This window comes from Pristiophorus japonicus, chromosome 6 (assembly GCF_044704955.1).
Source record: "Pristiophorus japonicus isolate sPriJap1 chromosome 6, sPriJap1.hap1, whole genome shotgun sequence".
NCBI classification, from domain to species: domain Eukaryota; kingdom Metazoa; phylum Chordata; class Chondrichthyes; family Pristiophoridae; genus Pristiophorus; species Pristiophorus japonicus.
The window spans coordinates 224,934,596-224,959,984 of NC_091982.1; the positions used below are offsets into that span (position 1 = coordinate 224,934,596).

Consider the following 25,389-nt stretch of genomic DNA (forward strand, 5'->3'; position numbering starts at 1 on the left):
CAATCCTTTTAGTCCTATTCCCTTGCCCTTTCCCCATACACTTTAAAATTATTGTTTTTCAACTATTTATCCACTTCTCTTAAAAGCTATACGGATTCTACTTGTACCTCTGTTTCTAGTTGAGCATTCCACATTTCAACAACCCTCTGTGTAATATTGTCCTCTGAACCTTTCCCTTGATTTTCTTTTGGTAATTAACATAAAAATACTCTTTCCAGTTACCACCTTAGCAGGCAGTGGAAATCCTTTTCCCCACTTACCCCATCAAAACCCTTCATAACAATCAGCAACTCCCTCAGACCGACTCCGAACCTCCTTTGTTCCAATGAACAGCAGCACAGTGGTTAAGTTACAGGACCAATAATCCAGAGGCCTAGATTAATGATACATAGACACGAGTTCGAATCTCACCATGGCAGCTGTGGAATTTAAATTCAGTTAATTAAATCAATCTGAAATTAAAAAACTATCATAATGGTGACCATGAAACCATTGGATTGTCGTAAAAACCCATCTGGTTCACTGATGTCCTTTAGGGAAGGAAATCTGCCGTCCTTACCCGGTCTGGCCGATTTGTGACTCCAGACCCACAGCAATTTTGTTGACTCTTCACTGCCCTCTGAAATGGCCCAGCGCGACATTCAATTCAACACAACCGCTATGAGAGAGAAGAAAAAAAAAAATGGGGCTGCCCATCAGATTTCGACCTCGGCACCGGCTACGGACACAACAACAGTTCACCCGGCATAGGCTGCGGACACGACAACAGCTCACCCAGCATAGGCTGCGGACACAACAGTCCACCCGGCATAGGCTGCGGACACGACAACAGTTCACCCGGCATAGGCTGCGGACACGACAACAGTCCACCCGGCATAGGCTGCGGACACAACAACAGTTCACCCGGCATAGGCTGCGGACACGACAACAGCTCACCCGGCATAGGCTGCGGACACAACAGTCCACCCGGCATAGGCTGCGGACACAACAGTCCACCCGGCATAGGCTGCGGACACGACAACAGCTCACCCGGCATAGGCTGCGGACACGACAACAGCTCACCCGGCATAGGCTGCGGACACAACAGTCCACCCGGCAACGTCCACACCAACATCTGGCGACTTGTGCCAAAATTGGGAGCGCTGTCCCACAAACTAGTCAAGCAACAGCCTGACATAGTCATACTCACAGAATCATACCTTTCAGCCAATGTCCCACACTTCTCCATCACCATCCCTGGGTATGTCCTGTCCCACCAGGGATGGTATACAGTCGGGAGGGAGTGGCCCTGGGAGTCCTCAACAATGACTCCGGACCCCATGAAGTCTCATGGCTTCAGGTCAAACACGGACAAGGAAACCTTCTGCTGATCACCACCGACCGCCCTCCCTCAGCTGATGAATCAGTACTCCTCCATGTTGAACATCACTTGGAAGAAGCACTGAGAGTAGCAAGGGCACAGAATGTACTCTGGGTGGGGGATGGACTTCAATGTCCATCACCAAGATTGGTTCAGTAGCACCACTATTGACCGAGCTGACCGAGTCTTGAAGGACATGGCTGCCAGACTAGGCTTGCAGCAGGTGGTGAGAGAACCAACACGAGGGAAAAGCATACTTGACCTCGTCCTTACCAATCAACCTGTCGCAGATGCATCTGTCAATTGTGTTCCTAACACAGATGAGGCTGCACACAGGGAGGTTAAAGTAACAGTGACCTCAGTCTTTATTAAGACACTCCAGAGTGAGGAACAGGCCTTAGGGGCCGGCTTATATACAGTGCTCCCAAGGGATGCTGGGATCCCTTGGAACTTCAGGGGATGTGCTCCCTGGTGGCGGAACATGGGAGTGCATGCTTTACAGATACACAACATCACTCCCCGCCAAAGTCAGAGTGATAACTATTTACAAGGTGAGGCGGTCGGGAGCCTTTCTTTCCCTGGTGGACCGCCTCGGTACAAATGTCTGTTCTGGTGTATTGGCTGTGCCCTCGCTGGGCTGGTGTGTTGTTGGCCCTACAGAGCTGCAGGGTGAGCCTAGCCTTGCTGGGCTGTTGGGAGTGATGGGTTTGATTTCCTGGTCCGGCGTGGTGTTGTTGATCCTTTGGGTGTGTGTTGTGGGCTCGAAAAAGGTGGTGCCTGCTGTGGGTTGTTCAGGGCAGTCTGTGAACCGCAGCCTCGTTTGGTCCAGGTGCTTTCTGCAAATTTGTCCATTGTCTAGTTTGACTACAAGCACCCTACTCCCTTCTTTAGCTATCACCGTGCTCACGTTCAACTTGGGACCATGTCTATAGTTTAGCACATACACAGGGTCATTCAGATCAATTTCCCGTGACACAGTGGCGCGACCATCGTTTACATTTTGTTCCTGCCAGCTGCTCTCCACCTGATCATGCAGGTTGGGGTGAACCAGCGAGAGTCTGGTTCTAAGTGTCCTTTTCACGAGTAGCTCAGCCAGGGGCACCCCTGTGAGCGAGTGGGGTCTCGTGCGGTAGCTGAGCAGTACTCGGGACAGGCGGGTTTGGAGTGAGCCTTCTGTGACTTGTTTAAGGCTCTGTTTGATTGTTTGTACTGCCCGCTCTGCCTGCCCATTGGAGGCTGGTTTAAACGGGGACGAGGTGACATGTTTGATCCCATTGCGGGTCATGAATTCTTTAAATTCGGCACTGGTGAAACATGGCCCGTTGTCACTGACCAGTATGTCAGGCAGGCTGTGGGTGGCAAACATGGCCCTCAGGCTTTCAATGGTGGCGGTGGTGGTGCTTCCCGACATTATTTCACACTCAATCCATTTTGAAAAAGCATCCATCACCACCAGGAACATTTTACCGAGAAACGGGCCCGCATAGTCGACATGGATCCTCAACTATGGTCTGGAGGGCCAGGACTACAAACTTAGTGGTGCCTCTCTGAGCGCGTTGCTCAACTGAGCACACACATTCCATTGCCGTACACAGGACTCGAAGTCAGAGTCGATACCGGGCCACCACACGTGGGATCTGCTATCGCTTTCATCATTACTATACCCGGGTGTGTGCTGTGGAGATCAGAGATGAACGTCTCCCTGCACTTTTTGGGTAGCACTACGCAGTTACCCCACAACAGGCAGTCTGCCTGGATGGACAGCTCATCCTTTCGCCACTGGAACGGCTTGATTAGCTCTTGCATTTCAACAGGGATGCTGGCCCAGCTCCCATGCAGTACGCATTTTTTTACTAGGGACAGCAGAGGATCTTGGCGGGTCCAAGTCCTAATCTGGCGGGCCGTGACAGGTGATATATCATTTTCAAACGCATCCATGACCATCAACAAGTCTGCGGGCTGTGCCACCATCAACAAGTTTCCAAGGTGCGCCATTTCCACCCCCGTGGTAGGCAATGGTAGCCGACTGAGAGCATCCGCACAGTTCTCGGCGCCTGGCCTGTGGCGGATGGTATAGTTATATGCTGATAGCACGAGTACCTACATTAGAGTTTTTCCCCTTGTTTTCAGCGAACAGGGATATGAGGGGCTTGTGATCGGTTTCCAGCTCAAATTTGAAGCCACAAAGGGTAATGATGCATTTTCTTTACCCCAAACACACACGCTAATGCCTCTTTCTCAATCATGCTGTAGGCCCTCTCGGCCTTAGACAAGCTCCTGGAGGCATAGACGACAGGTTGCAACTTCCCCGCAACGTTAGCTTGTTGTAATACACACCCGACTCCATACGACGACGCATCACATGCTAGCACAAGTCTTTTACACGGGTTATATAGTACAAGCAGCTTGTTGGAGCATATAATGTTTCTGGCTTTCTCAAAAGCAATTACCTGTTTTTTTTTCCATACCCAGTTCTCACCTTTATGCAACAACACATGTAGGGGCTCTAAGAGGGTGCTTAACCCCAGTAGGAAGTTACCAAAATAGTGGAGGAGTCCCAGCTCCGTGACGTTCTGTGGCCTGGGCGCGTTCCTGATAGCCTCTGTCTTGGCATCAGTAGGCCGAATGCCGTCCGCCGCGATCTTTCTCCCCAAAAACTCCACTTCTGTTGCCATGAAGACGCATTTCGACCTCTTCAGCCGCAGCCCTACGTGATCCAGTCGCTGGAGAACCTCCTCCAAGTTTTGTAGGTGCTCGGCGGTGTCCCGACCCGTGACCAATATGTCGTCCTGAAAAACCACCATGCGCGGTACAGACTTGAGTAGGCTCTCCATGTTTCTTTGGAAGATCGCTGCAGCCGACCGAATTCGAAACGGGCATTTGTTGTAGATGAACAGTCCCTTGTGCGTGTTGATGCAGGTGAGGCCCTTCAGCTTCTGCTTCATGTAGGCCGAAGTAAGGTCGAACTTGGTGAACGTCTTGCCTCCTGCCAGCATCGCAAATAAATCGTCTGCCTTAAGTATTGGTCCTGTAGCGAGATTAATAGTTACTTTGTAATCACCGCAAATCCTGACCATGCCATCACTTTTGAGTACTGGAACAATCGGGCTGGCCCACTTGCTGAAGTCCACTGGGAAGATGATGCCCTCGCATTGCAGCATGTCCAGCTCGATTTCCACTCTCTCCCTCATCATGTGAGGTACCGCTCGCGCCTTGTGGTGACTGGGTCGTGCCTCTGGGATCAAGTGGATCCGCATCTTCGCCCCAGAAAAGTTTCCAAGTCTGGCTCAAAAAGGGAAGGAAATTTGTTAAGAACCTGGGTATGAGGCCTCATCGACATGTGATAGCGCTCGGATGTCATCCCAGTTCCAGCGGATTTTTCCCAGCCAGCTCCTTCCAAGCAGTGGGGGGCCATCGCCCGGGACAATTCAGAGTGGCAGTTCTTGCACCATGCCCTCGTAGGTGACCTTGACCATGGCGCTGCCCAGGACAGTGATAAGCTCTCACTTTCATGTGGATGTGGCTCAAGGCTGGTCTGAGTGCCTTGTTGCACCACAGTCTCTCAAACATCTTTTTATTCATGATGGATTGGCTGGCACCAGTGTCTAGTTCCATGGCTATGGGTAAGCCATTCAATTTTACATTTAGCATTATAGGTGGACATTTCGTTGAAAATGTGTGCACCCCGTGTACTTCAGCATCTGACTCCTCTCTCTGAGGCTCGAAATTGCTTTGATCCACCATGGACCGATCTTCCTCTGGTGGTTAGCAGGTTTTACAGACTCATTGGAGGTGCCCCATTGTCCCACAGCTCTTGCAAACATACCCTTTTGAAGCGGCATGAATAGGCTGAATGGAAGCCTCCACAACGCCAACAAGGTGTGAATTGCCTTGCATTCATCCTTTGTTGCGGACTCCGAGTCATTTGGGTCACCTGAGGCCTGCTGACAGTTGCAGACTCGTGGTTTCTGCTCTGTACATTTCTGCACAGTTCCAGTTAATTTATGAACATTGCTAGCACTTGTGTGCTGAGAGATTTGTTTGGTGTTATCACTGATGGACATAAACGCCTGTGCTATCGCAATGGCCTTACTTAGGGTCGGTGTCTCTATAGTCACATGTTTTCGTAGGATGGTCTCATGGCCAATGCCCAGTACAAAAAAGTCTCTGAGCATTTGCTCCAGGTAGCCATCAAACTCATTGTCCTGCAAGTCATCTTAGCTCGGCGACATAGCTCGTCACTTCCTGACTTTCAGATAGCTGGCACGTGTAGAATCGATACCTCGCCATCAGCATGCTCTCCCTCGGGTTAAGATGCTCCCGAACCAGTGTACACAGCTCTGCATATGACTTATCTGTGGGTTTCAGCGGAGCCAGAAGATTCTTCATGTAGGTTGGTGCCCCGAAGAGCTTAGTTTAACATGTGTAGTGGGGAAAATGCTTGAAACTATCATGAAGGAAGAAATAGCGGGACATCTAGATAGGAATAGTGCAATCAAGCAGACGCAGCATGGATTCATGAAGGGGAAATCACGTTTAACTAATTTACTGGAATTCTTTGAGGATATAACGAGCATGGTGGATAGAGGTGTACCGATGGATGTGGTGTATTTAGATTTCCAAAAGGCATTCGATAAGGTGCCACACAAAAGGTTACTGCAGAAGATAGAGGTACGCGGAGTCAGAGGAAATGTATTAGCATGGATAGAGAATTGGCTGGCGAACAGAAAGCAGAGAGCCGGGATGAATGGGTCCTTTTCAGGTTGGAAATCGGTGGTTAGTGGTGTGCCATAGGGATCGGTGCTGGGACCACAACTGTTTACAATATACATAGATGACCTGGAAGAGGGGACAGAGTGTAGTGTAACAAAATTTGCAGATGACACAAAGATTAGTGGGAAAGCGGGTTGTGTAGAGGACACAGAGAGGCTGCAAAGAGATTTAGATAGGTTAAGCGAATGGGCTAAGGTTTGGCAGATGGAATACAATGTCGGAAAGTGTGAGGTCATCCACCTTGGGGGGAAAAACAGTAAAAGGGAATATTATTTGAATGGGGAGAAATTACAACATGCTGAGGTGCAGAGGGACCTGGGGTCCTTGTGCATGAATCCCAAAAAGTTAGTTTGCAGGTGCAGCAGGTAATCAGGAAGGCGAATGGAATGTTGGCCTTCATTGCGAGAGGGATGGAGTACAAAAGCAGGGAGGTCCTGCTGCAACTGTATAGGGTATTGGTAAGGCCGCACCTGGAGTACTGCGTGCAGTTTTGGTCACCTTACTTAAGGAAGGATATACTGGCTTTGGAGGGGGTACAGAGACGATTCACTAGGCTGATTCCGGAGATGAAGGGGTTACCTTATGATGATAGATTGAGTAGACTGGGTCTTTACTCGTTGGAGTTCAGAAGGATGAGGGGTGATCTTATAAAAACATTTAAAATAATGAAAGGGATAGACAAGATAGAGGCGGAGAGGTTGTTTCCACTGGTCGGGGAGACTAGAACTAGGGGGCACAGCCTCAAAATACGGGGGAGACAATTTAAAACCGAGTTGAGAAGGAATTTCTTCTCCCAGAGGGTTGTGAATCTGTGGAATTCTCTGCCCAAGGAAGCAGTTGAGGCTAGCTCATTGAATGTATTCAAGTCACAGATAGATAGATTTTTAACCAATAAGGGAATTAAGGGTTATGGGGAGCGGACGGGTAAGTGGAGCTGAGTCCATGGCCAGATCAGCCATGATCTTATTGAATGGCAGAGCAGGCTCGAGGGGCTAGATGGCCTACTCCTGTTCCTAATTCTTATGTTCTTATGTTCTTATGTAGACCATGAGCAGAACCGCTCTCCTTTTTGCAGCGCTTCCTTCTCCGTCCAGCTCATTGGCTACAAAGTACTGGTCTAGCCATTCGACATAGGCTTCCCAGTCCTCACCCTCCGAGAACTTCTCCAGGATGCCCACAGTTTGCTGCATCTTTGAGTGTACGAATCCAACGCATCGCCAGTTAGTGTTCCTAACACAGATGAGACTGCACACAGGGAGGTTAAAGTAACAGTGACCTCAATCTTTATTAAGACACTCCAGAGTAAGGAACACTCACTCGGGACCGGCTAATATACAGTGCTCCCAAGGGATGCTAGGATCCCTTGGGACTTCAGGGGATGCGCTCCCTGGTGGCGGAACATGAGAGTGCACGCTTTACAGATACACAACACTGTCCATGACAGCATTGGTAGCAGTGACCACCACACAGTCCTTGTGGAGACAAAGTCCCGTCTTCACACTGAGGACACCTTCCACCATGTTGTGTGGCACTACCACCGTCTAAATGGGAGAGATTCAGAACAGATCCAGCATCACAAAACTTTGCATTATTGAGGCGCTGTGGGCCATCAGCAGCAGCAGAATTGTATTCCACGACGTAGCCTCATGGCCCGATATATCCCTTACTCTTCCATTACCATCAAGTCAAGGGACCAACCCTGGTTCAATGAGGAGTGTGGAAGAGCATGCCAGGAGCAGCACCAGGTGTACCTAAACATGAGGTGCCAACCTGGGGAAGCTGCAACACAGGACTACATGCATGCTAAACAGCGGAAGCAGCATGCTATACACAGGGCTAAGCAATCCTACAATCAACGGATCAGATCAAAGATCTGCAGTCCTGCCACATCCAGTTGTGAATGGTGGTGGACCATTAAACTAACGGGATGAGGAGGCTCCATCAATATCCCCATCCTCAATGATGGCGGAGCCCAGCACGTAAGTGCAAAAGACAAGGCTAAAGCATTTGCAACCATCTTCAGCCAGAAGTGCCGAGTGGATGATCCAAATCGGCCTCCTCCCGAGGTCCCACCATCACAGAAGTCAGTCTTCAGCCAATTCGATTCACTCCACGTGATATTAGGAAAGGACTGAGCGCACTGGATACAGAAAAGGCTATGGGCCCTGGCATGTCATGCTGAAGACAAGTGCTGCAGAACTAGCCACATCTCTAACCAAGCTGTTCCGGTACAGTTACAACACTGGCATCTACCCAACAATGTGGAAAACTGCCCAGGTATGTCCTGCCCACAAGAAGCAGGACAAATCCAATCCGGCTAATTACTGCCCCATCAGTCTACTCTCAATCATCAGCAAAGTGATGGAAGTGTCGTCGACAGTGCTACCAAGCGGCACTTATTCATAGAAAATAGGTGCAGGAGTATGCCATTCGACCCTTCAAACCTGCACCACCATTCAATAAGATCATAGCTGATCATTCACCTCAGCACCCCTTTCCTGCTTTCTCTCCCTACCCATTGATCCTTTTCGCCGTAAGGGCCATATCTAACTCCCTCTTGAATATATCCAATGAACTGGCATCAGCAACTCTCTGCAGTATAGAATTCCACAGGTTAACAACTCTTGGAGTGAAGAAGTTTCTCCTCACCTCAGTCCCAAATGGCTTACCCCTTATCCTTAGACTGTGTCTTCTGGTTCTGGACTTCCCCAACATCGGGAACATTCTTCCTGCCTCTAACCTGTCCAGTCCCGTCAGAATTTTATATGTTTCTATGAGATCCCCCCTCAACCTTCTAAACTCCAGTGAATACAGGCCCAGTTGATCCAGTCTCTCCTCATATGTCAGTTCAGCCTGTCAGTTCAGCCATCCCGGGAATCAGTCTGGTGAACCTTCGCTGCACTCCCTCAATAGCAAGAACGTCCTTCCTCAGATTAGGAGACCAAAACTGAACACAATATTCCAGGTGAGGCCTAACCAAGGCCCTGTACAACTGCAGTAAGACCTCCCTGCTCTTATACTCAAATCCCCTAGCTATGAAGGCCAACATACCATTTGCCTTCTTCACCGCCTGCTGTACCTGCATGCCACCTTTCAATGACTGATGTACCATGACACCCAGGTCACGTTGCATCTCCCCTTTTCCTAATCTGTCGCCATTTAGATAATATTCTGCCTTCGTGTTTTTGCCACCAAAGTGGATAATCTCACATTTATCCACGCATTTGCCCACTCACCTAACCTGTCCAAGTCACCCTGCAGCCTCTTAGTATCCTCCTCACAGCTCACACCGCCACCCTGCTTAGTATCATCTGCAAACTTGGAGATATTACACTCAATTCCTTCATCTAAATCATTAATGTATATTATAAATAACTGGGGTCCCAGCACTGAGCCCTGCAGCACCCCACTGGTCACTGCCTGCCATTCTGAAAAGGACCCGTTTATCCCGACTCTCTGCTTCCTGTCTGCCAACCAGTTCTCTATCCACGTCAGTACATTACCCTCAATACCATGTGCTTTAATTTTGCACACCAATCTCTTGTGTGGGACCTGGTCAAAAGCCTTTTGAAAGTCCAAATACACCACATCCACTGGTTCTCCTTTGTCCACTCTACTAGTTACAGCCTCAAAAAATTCCAGAAGATTTGTCAAGCATGATTTCCCTTTCATAAATCCATGCTGACTTAGACCGATCCGGTCACTGCTTTCAAATGCGCTGCTATTTCATCCTTAATAATGGATTCCAACATTTTCCCCACTACTGATGTTAGGCTAACCGGTCTATAATTCCGCATTTTCTCTCTCTCTCCTTTTTAAAAAAAGTGGTGTTATATTAGCTAACCTCCAGTCCTTAGGAACTGATCCCGAGTCAATAGACTGTTGGAAAATGATCGCCAATGCATCCACTATTTCTCGGACAACTTCCTTAAGTACTCTGGAATGCAGACTATCAGGCCCCGGGGATTTATCGGCCTTCAATCCCATCAATTTCCCTAACACAATTTCCTGACTAATAAGGATTTCCTTCAGTTCCTCCTTCTCACTAGACCGTCGGTCCTCTAGTATTTACGGAAGGTTATTTGTGTCTTCCTTCGTGAAGACAGAACCAAAGTATTTGTTCAATTGGTCTGCCATTTCTTTGTTCCCCATTATAAATTCACCTGAATCTGACAGCAAGGGACCTACCTTTGACTTCACTAATCTTTTTCTCTCCACATATCTACAGAAGCCTTTGCAGTCAGTTTTTATGTTCCCGGCAAGCTTCCTCTCATACTCTATTTTCCCCCTCACCAATAACCTGCTCACCGATGCTCAGTTTGGGTTCCGCCAGGACCACTCGGCTCCAGTCCTCATTACAGCCTTGGTCCAAACATGGACAAAAGAGCTGAATTCCAGAGGTGAGGTGAGTGACTGCCCTCGACATCAATGTAGCAGTTGACTGAATGTGGCATCAAGCAGCCCGAGCAAAACTGCAGGTAATGGGGATCAGGAGGAAAAGTCTTCACTGGCTGGAGTCATACCAAGCACAAAGGAAAGTGGTTGTGTTTATTGGAGGCCAATCATCTCATACCCAGGACATCGCTGAGGAGTTCCTCAGGGCAGTGTCCTAGGCCCAACCATCCTCAGCTGCTTCATCAATGACCTTCCCTCCATCATAAGGTCAGAAGTGGAGATGTTCGCTGATGATTGCACAGTGTTCAGTGCCATTCGCATCTCCTCAGATAATGGAGCAGTCCATGCCCGCATGCAGCAAGACCTGGACAACATTCAGGCTTGGGCTGATAAGTGGCAAGTAACATTCGCACCACACAAGTGCCAGGCAATGACCATCTCCAACAAGCGAGAGTCTAACCACTGCCCATTGACATTTAACGGGATTACCATCGCCGAATCCCCCACCATCAACATCCTGAGGGTCACCATTGACCAGAAACTTAACCGGACCTGCCACATAAATACTGTGGCAACAAGAGCAAGTCAGAGGCTGGGTATTATGCGGTGAGTGTCTCACCTCCTGACTCCCCAAGGCCTTTCCACCATCTACAAGGCACGAGTCAGGAGGTGATGGAATACTCTCCACTTGCCTGGATGAGTGCAGCTCCAACAATGCTCAAGAAGCTCAACACCACCCAGGACAAAGCAGCCTGCTTGATTGGTACCCCATCCACCACCTTAAACATTCACTTTCTCCACCACCGGCGCACCGTGGCTACAGTGTGTATCGTCTGCAAGATGCACTGCAGTAACTCGCCAAGGCTTCTTCGGCAGAACCTCCCAAACCCGCGACCTCTATCACATATAAGGACAAGGGCAGCAGGCGCATGGAAACACCATCACCTCCACGTTCCCCTCCAAGTTACACACTATCCTGACTTGGAAGTATATCACCGTTCCTTCATCGTCGCTGGGTCACAATCCTGGAACTCCCTCCCTAACAGCACTGTGGGAGCACTTTCACCAAACGGACTGCAGCGGTTCAAGGCGGCAGCTCACCAACACCTTCTCAAGGGCAATTAGGGATGGGCAATAAATGCTGGCCTTTCCAGCGACGCCCACATCCCATGAACGAAGAAAGAAAAAACATGAGAAAGGCCCAGTTTCTCTAGTCTCTCCATATTACGAAAGCCCCTCAACCTTCGTATCATCTTAAATCTTTTGCACACCCTCTCCAACCCCTTGATATTCTTCCTAAAGCAAGGAGCTTTATATAGAACACTTCCTACAATGCTCCATAGAATAGTGCTATTGTACTTGTACCAGCAACCTCACTGTATTTTCCCTTCTCCTCTCCTGAATGTGCTGACTCCTTGTTGGGGTACCATTCCAGGGGCAATGGGCACATTTCCCCAAAGTAGTCATTATTTAATTAATGCTGCAGTACCATATTTCTCACGCAGTTGTGCCTAGTTACTAAAACATACCCCGAGCGGAAGTTCTTCCATATTAATTTCAGGACACTGAAGATCTTCATTTTTATTTCCACAAAATCTGAGCAATTATAAATCCAAACCTAAAGCACATTCCTGAGCAGTTTATTTCCACCATTCTATACCACCAATGTTTGACAACAATTGCATTTCAGCACTCCCACTGCACATTCTGGTGCATTAAGTTTTTTTCCCCCCTCATCAATTTTCTCGACAATTTCCCCCCCCTCCCCTTCAGTTTGTCCTCTCACCTGAGTCAGAAGGTTGTGGGTTCAAGTCCCACTCCAGAGACTTGAGCACATAAATCTAGGCTGACACTCCAGTGCAGTACTGAGGGAGTGCTGTACTGTCAGAGGTGCCGTTTTTCAGATGAGACGTTAAACCGAGGCCCTGTCTGCTTTCTCAGGTGGATGTAAAAGATCCCATGGCACTATTTTGAAGAGGAGCAGGGGAGCTATCCCCAGTATCCTAGCCAATATTTATCCCTCAATCAACAACACAAAAAAAAATTAGCAGGTCATTATCACATTGTGTGTGGGAGCTTGCTGTGCACAAATTGGCTGCTGCATTTCCTACATCACAACAGTGACTACGCTTCAAAAAGTATTCCATTGGCTGTAAAGCACTTTGGGATGTCCGGTGGTCGTGAAAGGTGCTATATAAATACAAGTCTTACTTTCTTCTGACACACTTTGCTGGGATGCAATACCAGGTTGACAATGGTTCTCGGGCATTTCTCTCTAGTGGCCAATATTTAATTGTATTACCAATAGTCACTGTCAAACATTATATTTAAATGCTGTATTACCATAAGCTCTCAAGCAAATAGTTAAATCCAGTTAACAACACAGGTGCATTTTGCATTGCATGACAAGAATTCACTTGGAGCCCTGTGCAACCTGTGGCTTTAAAACTTTGCTTCATCTAACAATAACATTTCCTTTACTCACATGTTTGTGGCACTTGCAAGTGAGGTGCTTCTCAGCTGAACGCATTTTGACTGTTTATATGCTAATATTCCACTGGCATATGGAGAACCCAACATCAATCACAATCTAGCAAAATGTCCAAAATATTCTTTGTTACTTGCTTCTAATCTCTGAAACTCTACCTTAATCCAACAGCTATTTTTAACCTTTTCTATTGGTTTGTAGCTTTGTCTTTCATTGCCCTGTGCGGATTAAAATGGCAGCACAAAGAGTTGCACTGAGAATCCCTCAATAGTGGGTGCAGGAACAGAGAGGCCTGGGGGTGTGTGTGCACAAATCGTTGATGGTAGCAGGGCAGGTTGAGAGCAGTTAAAAAAGCTTACGGGATCCTGGGCTTCATAAATAGAGGCACAGAGTACAAAAGCAAAGAAGTTATGATGAACCTTTATAAAACACTGGTTCGGCTCCAACTGAAGTATTGTGTTCAATTCTGGGCACCTCACTTTAGGAAGGATGTGAAGGCCTTAGAGAGGGTGCAGAAAAGATTTACGAGAATGGTTCCAGGGATAAAGAACTTCAGTTATGAGGATAGAGTACAGAAGCTGGGGTTGTTCTCCTTGGAGCAGAAAAGATTGAGAGGAGATTTGATCGAGGTGTTCAAAATCATTCCGAGTCTGAACAGAGTAGATAGAGAGAAACTGTTCCCATTGGTAGAACGGCCGAGAACCAGATTTAAGGTGATTGGCAAAAAAACAAAGGTGTCATGAGGAAAAACATTTTTACGCAGCGTGTGGTTAGGGTCTGGAATGCACTGCCTGAACGGATGGTGGAGGCAGACTCAATCGTGGCTTTCAAAAGGGAGTTGAAGGAAAAATATTTTCAGGGCTCCGGGGAATGGGCAGGGGAATGGGAAACATAGAAACATAGAAAATAGGTGCAGGAGCAAGCCATTCGGCCTTTCGAGCCTGCATAGCTCTCTGAGGCAACGAATTCCACAGATTTACAACCGTCTGAGAGAAGACATTTTTCCTCATCTCAGTTTTAAATGGGCGGCCCCTTATTCTAAGATTTTGCCCTCAAGTTCTAGTCTCCCCCATCAGTGGAAACATCCTCTCTACATCCACCTTGTCAAGCCCCCTCATAATCTTATACGTTTCGATAAGATCACCTCTCATTCTTCTGAATGCCAATGAGTGGAGGCCCAATCTACTCAATCTTTCCTCATAAGTCAATCCCCTCATCTCCGGAATCAACCTAGTGAACCTTCTCTGAACTGCCTCCAAAACAAGTATATCCTTTCGTAAATAGCAAGACTTCGCTGCTTTTATACTCCATCCCCTTTGCAATAAAGGCCAAGATTCCATTGGCCTTCCTGATCATTTGCTGTACCTGCATACTATCCTTTTGTGTTTCATGCACAAGTACCCCCAGGTCCCACTGTACTGCAGCACTTTGCAATCTTTCTCCATTTAAATAATAATTTGCTCTTTGATTTTTTTCTGCCAAAGTGCATGACCTCACACTTTCCAACATTATACTCCATCTGCCACATTTTTGCCCACTCACTTAGCCTGTCTATGTCCTTTTGCAGATTTTTTGTGCCCTCCTCACACATTGCTATTCCTCTCATCTTTGTATCGTCAGCAAACTTGGCTACGTTACACTCAAATCCTTTTTCCAAGTCGTTAATATAGATTGTAAATAGTTGGGGTCCCAGCACTGATCCCTGCGGCACCCCCCTAGTTACTGGTTGCCAACCAGAGAATGAACCATTTATCTCGGCTCTATGTTTTCTGTTAGTTAGCCAATCCACCATCCATGCTAATATATTACCCTCAACTTTTATCTTGTGCAGTAGCCTTTTATGTGGCACCTTGTCAAATGCCTTCTGGAAGTCTAAATACACCACATCCACTGGTTCCCCTTTCTCCACCCTGTTCATTACATCCTCAAAGAATTCCAGCAACTTTGTCAAACATGACTTCCCCTTCATAAATCCACGCTGACTCTGCCTGACCAAATTTTGCTTTTCCAAATGTCCTGCTACTGCTTCTTTGATAATGGACTCCAGCATTGTCCCAACCACAGATGTTAGGCTAACTGGTCTATAGTTTTCTGCTTTTTGTCTGCCTCCTTTTTTAAATAGGGGTGTTACATTTGCAGTTTTCCAATCTGCTGGGACCTCCCCAGAATCCAGGGAACTTTGGTAAATTACAACCAGTGCATCCACAATCCCTGCCGTTACTTCTCTTAAGACCCTAGGATGCAAGCCATCAGGTCCAAGAGATTTATCTGCCTTTAGTCCCATTATCTTACTGAGTACCACCTCCTTGTTTCTTGAAATCTATCTATCTCCCTCTTAAATATATTCAGTGACTTGGCCTCCACAGCCTTCTGTGGTACAGAATTCCACCGGTTCACCACCCTCTGAGTGAGAAAATTTCTCTTCATCTCGGTCCTAAATTTCCTACCCCATATCCTGAGACTGTGACCCCCTTGTTCTATACTTCTCAGCCAGGGGAAACATCCTCCCCGCATCCAGTCTATCCAACCCAGTCAGAATTTTATACATTTCAATGAGATCCCCTCTCATTCTTCTAAACTCTAGTGAATACAGGCCTAGTCGACCCAATCTCTCCTCATATGACAGTCCTGCCATCCCAGGAATCAATCTGGTGAACCTTCGCTGCACCCCCCCCTATGGCAAGTATATCCTTTCTTAGGTAAGGAGACCAAAACTGCACACAATACTCCAGGTGTGGTCTCATCAAGGCCCTGTATAACTGTAGTAAGACATCTTTGCTCCTGTACTCAAATCCTCTTGCAATGAAGGCCAACATACCATTTGCCTTGCTGCACCTGCATGTTTGCTTTCAATGACTGGTGTACAAGGACAGCCAAGTCCCTCTGTACATTGACACTTCCCAAGCCATCACCATTTAAATAATACTTTGTCCTTATGTTTTTCCTACCAAAGTGGATAACTTCACATCTTATCTACGTTATACTGCAATCTGCCATGTGTTTGCCCACTCACTCAACCTATCTAAATCGCCTTTCAGCGTCTTTGCATCCTCCTCACAACTCACAATCCCACCTAATTTTGTGTCGTCAGCAAACTTGGAAATATTACATTTGGTTCTCTCATCCAAATCATTTATATATATTGTGAATAGCTGGGGCCCAAGTACTGATCCCTGTGGTACCTCACTAGTCACTGCCTGCCGCCGCGAAAAAAACCCGTTTATTCCTACTCTGTTTCCTGTCAGTTAACCAATTTTCAATCGATGCCAATACATTACCCCCAATCCTATGTGCTTTAATTTTGCACACTAACCTCTTATGTGGGACTTTATCAAAACCTTCTGAAAATCTAAATACACTACATCCACTGGTTCTCCCTTATCTATTCTATCAGTTACATCCTCAAAAAACTACAGTAGGTTTGTCAAGCATGATTTTCCTTTCAATAAATCCATGTTGACTTTGTTTAATCCTGTTGATATTATCCAAGTGTGCGGTTATCACATCCTTTATAATAGACTCCAGCATTTTCCCTACTACTGATGTCAGGCTAACCAGTCTGTAGATCCCCGTTTTCTCTCTCCCTCCTTTTTTAAATAGTGGGGTTACATTTGCCACCCTCCAATCTGCAGGAACTGTTCCATAATCTATAAAATTTTGGAAGATGACAACCAATGTATCTACTATTTCCATGGCTACCTCTTTTAGTACTCTGGAATGCAGATCACTCTGGGGGTTTATCTGCCTTCAGTCCCATTAGTTTCTCCAGCACTATTTTCTTACTAATAATTATTTCCTTTAATTCCTCTTGCTCACTAGACCCTTGGTTCCCTAGCATTTCTGAGACGTTATTTGTGTCCTCTTCCGTGAAGACAGAACTGAAGTATTTATTTAATTGTTCTGCCATTTCCTTGACCCCCATTACAAATTCTCCCGTTTCTGTCTGTAAAGGACCTACATTTGTCTTCACTAATCTTTGCAATCTCATCAGCTCCATCTCAAGTTTCCTGTGCATAAGATCACCCAGTTGAAGCTGGGGGCCAATGAATGGTTTCCGAGGAGGATTACGCCTTCATTTGGAAATAGACATTTGGATTAATATGGTAAGAGCCTGCCATTCTAAATATAGTCCAACAGCTCGTGGGGTGCACCTAGTCAGTGAAGAGTGTGTGTTGGAATCTAGCTTTTGCAACCACAAAAATAGTGATACACGAAGTTTTAAAACAAATGACCAGCTGCCGGGGCCCATGATCTGTAACCAGTACCCAGTGATGATTGCAAGAATTATGCAGCTGGTAACTAATTGTGTACTTTGAGTTTACCTATTTAACGTATACTAACTAGAGGTACAGTTGCCAGTCTACCTCCCAACAACCAATAATTGGATCTATGTTTTCAAACTTCCAACCAAGTCAACATTCCTCAAAACTAAGATTAATTGTCAGGTCAGTGATGCACAGTATGTGAGATGAGCTTGGTTTTGCCTCTTTATTGCCAGGCAAACCTCCATGGATGTATTCTAGGGTGTATACACAACACAAAAACTGTTATTTAGGGATCTCTGGCTGGATTTTCACATTTAGTTATACCCTTTACCACCACTTGTCTTGCCTTGAATCATCCTCCTCTTGTATATTTCTTGTCATTTGTGAAAGGTGAACTCATGATCATGCAGCCAAATGAAGCATTTCCTTCACAACACTAAATAATACAGCAACACCAGTGACAGGGGTGCCCTTATGGACCCTTTTGGTCATTCCATGATAATACAAATCTTTTTCATGGTCCAATCTGGTGATTGCATTCTATGCAGTGCACAAACATTCAACTGCTGAGAATAACAGTGGTAAGCTTGACTGTGCCATTAGCATCTGTGCAAGACATGATGTTATCAGTGGGTGACAGTGTTGTGTATATATATATATATATATATATATTTTATTCGTTCACGGGATGTGGGCGTTGCTGGCAAGGCCGGCATTTATTGCCCATCCCTAATTGCCTTTGAGAAGGTGGTGGTAAGCCACCTTCTTGAACCGTTGCAGTCCGTAAAGAAAACTTTATACAACCTAAAATGCAGTTCCACTACTCAGTTATAACTTATGCCCAGTTCCACCTGACAAATATCTGATGGCTTTAATTCCTATTTGCTGGCAGAACAATCACTAATACAGTCATCCCATCAAAATACCTGATAAGTTTAGAACCAGTTTCTGCTACCCTTTCTCGCCATGTGTACATGGGTTGATCGTGATGACTGCACTTGTTTCCCAGGCAGGCAGTATCTGGTACAAAACCGAAATGATACTCTCGCTATTGAACCTGTCACTCCAGAAAGCTCAGATGGTCCAAAGGTACGATGTTTCACTTATTAATTTTTTTGAAAGAATATGGGCCAATTTACCACATCCCTGCAAATGTTTTAAAAGTTAATCCTCAGAAGACCATTTTATTGCCTTATGCTAGAATATTTTTTTTAAGATCCAAAGAAAAATATTTATGAACATACGCACAAAACACTGGTAAAAATGTACACTCCAGTGGACTCAATTTTCAAATAAAATTAAGGCAGGAAGTTGCTCATCAAGTGAAGTTCAAATATAGCATGCAAAACGGTGTACCATAGTAGATAACAATGTTAAAATCCTGTCACCAAGACAACCAGCACATAAACATTTCTGAAAGAGACACTTATTTCAATTTTTAAAATAACAGCCTTGTAAGGATTAGAAGTTTATTGCCCCTCAACACCATACCCATCCTAATAGGTCAGAGGCAATCCAGATACGAGACATGCAAGAATGGTCCCAGGTTCAATGCTGTGTTAGCTGATGTCAGCTAGGCCAGCAACAGAGGCAACAAATGGGAACAGAGCCATTGGGTTAGAAATGTCATGTATTCAACCAGCATTGTAACCCATGTATAATCTGACCTAAGCTGTACTTGTGGGAGACACTCCTAACCTAGACCTTCAGATATAAAAGGGGAAGCTCCACCCACTTCCATCACTTGAGTGCTAAGGAATAAAGGACAGGTCAGACTGACCTTCTCTCGAGCATGGGCCTCGTGTGCATTTATACTGTATAGTAAGGACGTATCAGTTCCCACCTGTTACACAGTGATGCCAATGGATAGTACGTGTATTGGACAATAGGTAGAGTCAGGATCTGGTGTGATTGCGATATATTTCACAGTTGGATAGCCTTCCTGCACTCATGGTCAAGTTTCATGCATGAAAAAGGGACACTTTGGAGAGTAATCAGAGGGCAACGGTCACCAATGGAAGCACAACCTACAAGGAAGTTCACACTTTGAGAAAAGGGGAGGGAGAAAATTTGAACAGGAAAGGAAGTCAGGGTCCCAAGTGTGACTTCGGAGCATAGATTTTTTTTCGTAAAGCAGCTTCTTTGCAACATGTGTAAATCCCGGTTTTAAATGAATCTTGCACTCCCTCTGCTGCATGTATAATTTGCTGACTAGAGTTCCATGATCATCCAAGAATGGCACATTGTGATGTTATAAAAATATTAGTGGACAATCTGCCTTGACTCATCAGACAAAGGAGTCGCTAATCCCCAATTGCATTAGTCATGACAGCTGTTGGGCTCAGGTACTGTAACTGACAGTTCTCCAGCGGCCTCAATGATGCAAAAGTGGGTGGAAGCCACTCCCAGCAGCAGTCTTGAAAACGTCAAACTTCCCTTCCCCCTACCATCTGCCAAGTTCAGAGTCTAATTCAGTAACTCAGCCTTGTCGTCCATATTCAACAGATAAGCACAATTTTAAACTATTCCTATTAGCTGTGGCACATCTTTTTCCATGATGTTTGGATTAAAAATTAAATAAAGCTGAATTTAATCATTGCAAATTTATTCTTAAATCGCTAATCCCACCAAATATCCAGAGCACTCAAACCCCAATGAGTTCACAATAAACTAGTACTTTATCTGGAGTTTGAATTTATTGCAATAGAAACATAGAAACATAGAAAATAGGTGCAGGAGTAGGCCATTCGGCCCTTCTAGCCTGCACCGCGATTCAATGAGTTCATGGCTGAACATGCAACTCCAGTACCCCATTCCTGTTTTCTCGCCATACCCCTTGATCCCCCTAGTAGTAAGGACTTCATCTAACTCCCTTTTGAATATATTTAGTGAATTGGCCTCAACAACTTTCTGTGGTAGAGAATTCCACAGGTTCACCACTCTCTGGGTGAAGAAGTTTCTCCTCATCTTGGTCCTAAATGGCTTACCCCTTATCCTTAGACTGTGACCCCTGGTTCTGGACTTCCCCAACATTGGGAACATTCTTCCTGCATCTAACCTGTCTAAACCCGTCAGAATTTTAAACGTTTCTATGAGGTCCCCTCTCATTCTTCTGAACTCCAGTGAATACAAGCCCAGTTGATCCAGTCTTTCTTGATAGGTCAGTCCCACCATCCCGGGAATCAGTCTGGTGAACCTTCGCTGCACTCCCTCAATAAGAAGAATGTCCTTCCTCAAGTTAGGAGACCAAAACTGTACACAATACTCCAGGTGTGGCCTCACCAAGGCCCTGTACAACTGTAGCAACACCTCCCTGCCCCTGTACTCAAATCCCCTCGCTATGAAGGCCAACATGCCATTTGCTTTCTTAACCGCCTGCTGTACCTGCATACCAACCTTCAATGACTGATGTACCATGACACCCAGGTCTCGTTGCACCTCCCCTTTTCCTAATCTGTCACCATTTAGATAATAGTCTGTCTCTCTGTTTTTACCACCAAAGTGGATAACCTCACATTTATCCACATTATACTTCATCTTCCATGCATTTGCCCACTCACCTAACCTATCCAAGTCACTCTGCAGCCTCATAGCATCCTCCTCGCAGCTCACACTACCACCCAACTTAGTGTCATCCGCAAATTTGGAGATACATTTAATCCCCTCGTCTAAATCATTAATGTACAGTGTAAACAGCTGGGGCCCCAGCACAGAACCTTGCGGTACCCCACTAGTCACTGCCTGCCATTCTGAAAAGTACCCATTTACTCCTACTCTTTGCTTCCTGTCTGACAACCAGTTCTCAATCCACGTCAGCACACTACCCCCAATCCCATGTGCTTTAACTTTGCACATTAATCTCTTGTGTGGGACCTTGTCGAAAGCCTTCTGAAAGTCCAAATATACCACATCAACTGGTTCTCCCTTGTCCACTCTACTGGAAACATCCTCAAAAAATTCCAGAAGATTTGTCAAGCATGATTTCCCTTTCACAAATCCATGCTGACTTGGACCGATCATGTCACCTCTTTCCAAATGCGCTGCTATGACATCCTTAATAATTGATTCCATCATTTTACCCACTACCAATGTCAGGCTGACCGGTCTATAATTCCGTGTTTTCTCTCTCCCTCCTTTTTTAAAAAGTGGGGTTACATTGGCTACCCTCCACTCCATAGGAACTGATCCAGAGTCAATGGAATGTTGGAAAATGACTGTCAATGCATCCGCTATTTCCAAGGCCACTTCCTTAAGTACTCTGGGATGCAGTCCATCAGGCCCTGGGGATTTATCGGCCTTCAATCCCATCAATTTCCCCAACACAATTTCCCGACTAATAAGGATTTCCCTCAGTTCCTCCTCCTTACTAGACCCTTTGACCCCTTTTATATCCGGAAGGTTGTTTGTGTCCTCCTTAGTGAATATCGAGCCAAAGTACTTGTTCAATTGGTCTGCCATTTCTTTGTTCCCCGTTATGACTTCCCCTGATTCTGACTGCAGGGGACCTACGTTTGTCTTTGCTAACCTTTTTCTCTTTACATATCTATAGAAACTTTTGCAATCCGTCTTAATGTTCCCTGCAAGCTTCTTCTCGTACTCCATTTTCCCTGCCCTAATCAAACCCTTTGTCCTCCTCTGCTGAGTTCTAAATTTCTCCCAGTCCCCAGGTTCGCTGCTATTTCTGGCCAATTTGTATGCCACTTCCTTGGCTTTAATACTATCCTTGATTTCCCTTGATAGCCACGGTTGAGCCACCTTCCCTTTTTTATTTTTACGCCAGACAGGAATGTACAATTGTTGTAGTTCATCCATGCGGTCTCTAAATGTCTGCCATTGCCCATCCACAGTCAACCCCTTCAGTATCATTCACCAATCTATCCTAGCCAATTCACGCTTCATACCTTCAAAGTTACCCTTCTTTAAGTTCTGGACCATGGTCTCTGAATTAACTAGATCTATTTAAAGACAAAAGCTACAAAATGATAATGCTGCAATTCTGTACTGAAATCATTTCAAAAAATAAAATATGTTAAACCACATTTAGTGATCTCCTTCTCTCCATCCTTTCATAATTTATTCTGCGTGTTTGATTTCAGAATGACAACCAACAGATCTACAATATTCTAACAGAACCAGCAACTGATCAAATATCAAATGCTGGATAATCCCAGCCAATCTCCAGAAGAGGATATTCATGGCCTCTCCATAAAATAAGACTCCAAGAGTTTGCAAAACTGGATAATTCATCAGCAAGCTTAACTTGGGCCAATGAACAAAAGTATTTCATAATGAATTTCACTTAGAATGATAGAACGGTTACAGCACAGAACGAGGTCATTCGGCCCATTGAGCCCATGCCGGCTCTCTGCAAGAGCACTTCAGTTAGTCCCACCCCACCGTCCTTTCCCCATAGCCCTGCAAATGTTTGCAATGGTCAATTTAAAATAAAGCATTTTCTTAATTTTTCAAAACCAGCAAAAGGAGCGAGTTGCATCATATAACTGCCAACAGATATACCAACTATGTACTGTATAAATATATCCAGTACATTGTTTTTTTTAGGGGAGGGGAAGCAGCAGCTGCTCTTCTGGCACAATTATTTGAATGCAGCTCTGTAAATGCCATTGTGCTGTTGTTCATGGATTGAAATATTAACATACAATTAAAAAAAATTATTGGCACTAATGTCATAAAGGTAGGTTGTTCCACTACAGACCAAATTGTAGAAAATGTTTTCCTATTTAAAATACAATCACAAATGCTGCAGTACAACTCAAAAGTGAAAGTAACAGGCAAATGAAGTTATAAACTGCTGCCTCCTCAAGTAAAGTATCTCACACAAAATTCTTAAGCTCAAAGTTTGACTGTTACAGCAGTTATTTTTGTAATTATCTGGTCAACACTTTTACCATCCCAACCCAGAAAAGCAATACATGAAATGTATGCATTATTTTTCAGAAAACATTTAACCTGAAGTGGGTGAGAGAGAGACAGACACTTTATGTGCATTTAATATCGAGTAAACCTGCAATGTACATGTCCAATAATGCACTTGGACCATCACCAAGGGAGAGGAGATAGCAAAAATAAAAACAAGAGACAGATTAATAATGATCGCAATTTCTGCACGTATTCCTTGCAAAGAATGTGAGCCCGTATCTGTGCCCCAGGTTCCGTGTAGATAAAGTGCAGACACTCACCATCTTTTATAGGATCCAGTAAGTGGCCGAGAAGTTAGCAGCAGTCAGTCACTCAGTCCGTCTGTCAGCTGGCAGTGTGTCAGGGCTATGTGTCAGGGATAATACCGGTATAGGGCACAGGGGCAGGACCCGGCTCTGACCCGGCTCTCTGTGACTCCGGGCTCTCCGCGGTGGGGGATCGCCGAACGACGGTGTCAGCAAAGCAGCAAAGTTTTGCTGCAAGCCCTGAGTGCGGACATTGTACAAAGTGAGCCTCTCACGGAGCTGCCGGTGACTGAGTGCGGACAGGGTCCGCGGGTAAACAAATTAATGTCAAATAAAACACAAACTGGGCCGTCACTGTAACATGCAGCGCGCCCCCTCCCCGCGCGCTCCCGCCGCCCGAGCGCGCCCGCGTCAGCTCCCCATTGGGCGGCCCCGCGCGCGTCACGGCGGCAGCTCCCCAACCATTGGCTGCCCGAGCCCGCGGGCCCGCACCCCATTGGTCCCCGGCGGCCCCCCGGCTGTAAACAAATATTACCGCGCGGCCGGGGCCCGCAGCACAACACAACATGGTACACAGGTACACACAGGGACAGGTGCAGAGGTACAGGGGGCCCGCAGGGCACAGGTACACAGATACAGGGCTAGGGGCACCCAGGGACAGGGGGTAAACATGGGGCACAGGGCCACCTGCAGGGACAGGGGCACAGGTACAGGGCAAGGGGGCCCGGGCCCGCAAAACAGCACAGGGGGAGTCCAGGGCTGTAAACAAATAGGTACCGCACGGCCCGGGGCCCGCAGCACAACACAACATGGCACAGCACACAGGTATAGGTATTCAGGGGGCACAGGTACGGGGGTAAACACAGGGGGCAAGGGGGCCCGGGGCCCCGCAAAACAGCACAACACAGGGCAAGGGGGCACAGGTACACAGCACAGGGCACAACACAACACAAGGGACGCGGGCCCCGCAAAACACAGCACGGGGGGCACAATACAGGTACACAGCACAACATGGCACAGGGGGCAAAGGCAGGTACAGTGGGCCCAGGGCCCGCAAAACACAGCACAACACAACACAGGGCACAGGTACACAACACACAGCACATCACAGGGCAAGGGGGCCCAGGGCCCACAGCACAACACACATGCACACAGCACAGGGCCCTCGCAAAACACAGCACAGGCACACAGGGCACAGGGGGTAAACACAGGGGGCAAGGGGGCCCGGAACCCCGAAGCACAGGGCACAGCACAGGCAGCACAGGTACAGGGGGCACAGCATAGGTACAGGGGGCACAGCACAGGTACAGGGGGCACAGCACAGGTACAGGAGGCTGGGCCCAGCAGCACAGCACAACACACAAGGCACAGGGGGCAAACACAGGGGGCCCGGCCCCCCCCCCCCGCAGCACAGCATAGGGGGCAGGGTACGGGGGTCCAGGGCTGGGGGCACAGCACAGGGGTGGGGGCACAGGGCCAACCGCAGGGCACAGCACAGGAGGCTAGGGGGTACCCACAGGGTATGGGGGTCCAGGGCTGGGGGAACAGCACAGGGGACAAGGGGGCACAGGGCCACTCGCAGCATACAGGCACAAAGTACAGGTACAGGAGACACAGCACAGGTACAGGGCTGGGGGCACATGCACAATCATTGTATAGGACAGCTATATAGGGGTTCCCCCCCGGCCCCCTGCAACACAGGCACAAAGCACAGCCCAGGGGGCAAGGGCCCAGGGCATCCAGGGCTGGGGACATATGCAAGCAGCGGGGTGGTGCGCAATCATTGTATAGGACAGCTCTATAGATACGGGTATATATAGGCACAGGGCACAGGATGAATAAAGTCAGAGCCAAGATATAGAAACATAGATAGAAACATAGAAAATAGGTGCAGAAGTAGGCCATTCGGCCCTTTAAGCCTGC

At 46.8% G+C, this 25,389-nt stretch overlaps 1 protein-coding gene across 2 annotated transcripts in view; it reads right to left on the reverse strand.

Annotated features, from left to right (window-relative positions):
- LOC139265976 (transcription factor Dp-2-like) overlaps positions 1-23,860 on the reverse strand; it is a 281,312-nt gene extending 257,452 nt beyond the window's left edge. For both annotated transcript variants that reach the window (XM_070883641.1, XM_070883639.1), the window contains exon 1: positions 23,482-23,860. The gene's annotated coding sequence lies outside the window, so the exon portion shown is untranslated. The remainder of the gene's footprint in view (positions 1-23,481) is intronic.
- Between the last annotated feature and the right edge of the window lie 1,529 nt (positions 23,861-25,389).